This window comes from Rhagoletis pomonella, unplaced genomic scaffold, assembly GCF_013731165.1.
Source record: "Rhagoletis pomonella isolate Grant_MI unplaced genomic scaffold, Rhpom_1.0 Rhpom_scaffold_00006, whole genome shotgun sequence".
Classification (NCBI taxonomy): Eukaryota; Metazoa; Arthropoda; class Insecta; order Diptera; family Tephritidae; genus Rhagoletis; species Rhagoletis pomonella.
The window spans coordinates 10,025,760-10,028,257 of record NW_023458560.1 but is presented as its reverse complement, the minus strand read 5'-3'; positions in this window follow the sequence as shown (position 1 = coordinate 10,028,257).

The window sequence follows — 2,498 nt, the reverse complement described above, 5'->3', positions numbered from 1 at the left end:
TTCTTATATTCCGAAATTTGAATAACCGGATTATCCGGATAGTCAAAGAATCCGAATAGAATTCTCAGCCCTAATATATACACATATACCGATATGGCGATTCCCGATGATTATATAAAGCAAGTGTCCCTGTAGGGAGCTCAATTAACAATAAGTGCACTTTCTTTTATATTGGCGCCTAAGTGATTTTACACGAGTCCAAAACAACACGAGAGTTGTTTCTCTTCTGTTCCAGCTCACCCTTCACCTGGTCTATCCATCGTACAGGAGGCATTCCTCTTCCCCTGTTACCAGCCTGGTGAGCCGCATTGAATACTTTCAGAGTTGGAGCGTTTCTGTCTATTCGAACGAAATGATTTAGTCAGCGTAGCCGGTGGATTTGCATTCGCTGCACTATACCTACATCGTTGTAAAGCTCATAAAGCTCATTGACTCTTAGTCTAAAGTAGAACTTGTTGGCAAGAGTGATTCTCCATTGGATTTCATGGCTGGCATTATTTTTGGTGTTAACGCTGGTTCCTAAATAAACAAAGGAGCGGTCTATTTTTTCTAACTTGTAACTGGCAACAGTGACATTGGTGCCAAGATGCGTATGCTCTGACTGTTTGTGTGATGACAGGAGGTAATTAGTTTTGTCCTCATTCACCACCAGACCCAATCTCTTTGCTTCTCTATCCAATCCCGAGAAGGCAGAACAGACGTAGCCCTTGGTTTTACCGTTAATATCGATGTCGTCGTCATATGCCAGCAACTATATGATCTTGTAAAGTATTGTGCCTGAGCGGTTCAATTCTTCGGCTCTTATTATTTTTTCCCACATCAGATGAAAGGAATCACACGAAAGAGTCACCTTGTCTGAAACCTCGTTTAGTATCAAACTGCTTGGAGAGGTCCTTCCCAATTTTGACGGAGATGATGGTATTGCTCAACGTCATTTTACACAGCCGTTTTGCGTGGATACTAAATTCAGACATCGCGGTATAAAGACAACTTCTTTTCGTGCTGTGGAGAGCGGCTTTGAAATCGACAAATGGTTGATGTGTATTGAGTCTTTTCCAAGAATTGGCGTGTTGGGAATATCTGGTCTATGGTTGATTTCTAGGTCTAAAACCACACTAATTATATCCAATCTGTTAGTTGACGGTGGTGATCTTTCACACAATACGCTTGATAACCACTTGTAACCTCAGCTCAGATGGCTGATCCCACGATAGTTGGCGGGGTCGCCGTGGTTTGATTGGATTTGGATTGGACGTCAGCTCCAGCAACTTTGTTGTTTTTCAGCCGCGTAATCGCTATTCGTACCTCGTCACAGTCAGGCGCTGGGATATCGACTCCGTCGTCATCGACTGGACTCGGTTTCGTCTTCTTCACCACTTACACTGCTGTTGCCATTCAATAAGGTGGAAAAGCGTTGCCTCCATAATTTAAGTACGCCCAGGACATCGGTCCATAAGTCGTCATGGTCGTTCTTACAGGAGCTCGCCCGGTCTTGGAACCTTCCGTAAGTCGGCTAACTCTTTGGTTCAATTTTCGGGCGTTTTTCCTGTCGGCCAGCATTTAAAGCTTTCGCACTAATTTATATCGGCCTCTCTCTTCTTAATGCCGCAAATACGTATCGCTACCCTCTTCATTTCCCTACCACGATTCCACTTATATAGTTCGCGTTGCGCCCGATCGGCGGCGGTACGCAATAAGCGAGAAATGTGTTGCCACTTCTCGCAGAGTGCTCTCTGAGACCAAATGTGAGAGTCGAGTATCCAATCCATTGGCCGTCTGTAGTGATTGCAACTTTTCGACGTTAAGCTTTCTTTCGTTGTTGGGCGCACAGTTTTTGCGACACAGAAGCGTTTGCGTATCTTGGCTAGAACAAGATAGTGGTCCAAGTCGATGTTTGGCTTTCAGAGTGTAGATACTTCTAAAACGCTGGAAGCGGTGCATGAGCGCAGATTAGCGAGATGTTGAAGAATCTCGCTTTGGTGCGGATTGTGGCTAGACGTTCGGCTACTGCGGTAGACGACAGTACTCGGGACGAGCGTCTCTTTGTAGTTGACGTTGCCCCGCCCTCTGCATTTATTGGATGGCGGTGATGACAGTCTTTGTCTTCTCGAAGACATCAATCCACTAGAACTAACTACAAACTGATTATTTATCCGTTGACTTGTACATGGCCATTTACGGGTTATTATTGTAAAAATTGCACGTTGCTTAAATATAAGTGTTTTTTCTTTTGGTACAATATTCTGTTGAACGTGAAAATTAAAACAAAAACAAGTAAGAAAGTCTAAGTTCGGGCGGAGCCGAACATTAAATACCCGGCGCAAGTATTAAATATATGTTTTTTCACCCTTCCGAAACCTTCCGCTAGATGGTAAGCCGAGGTGTATCAATTTTGAGTAAATTAGCGTCCTTCAATTTCGAAATATTGAAGTTTCAAGCATTTCTTAAATTTACCGTTATATGAGAATCGGCCGTTATTTTAGTCCGATTTCAATAAT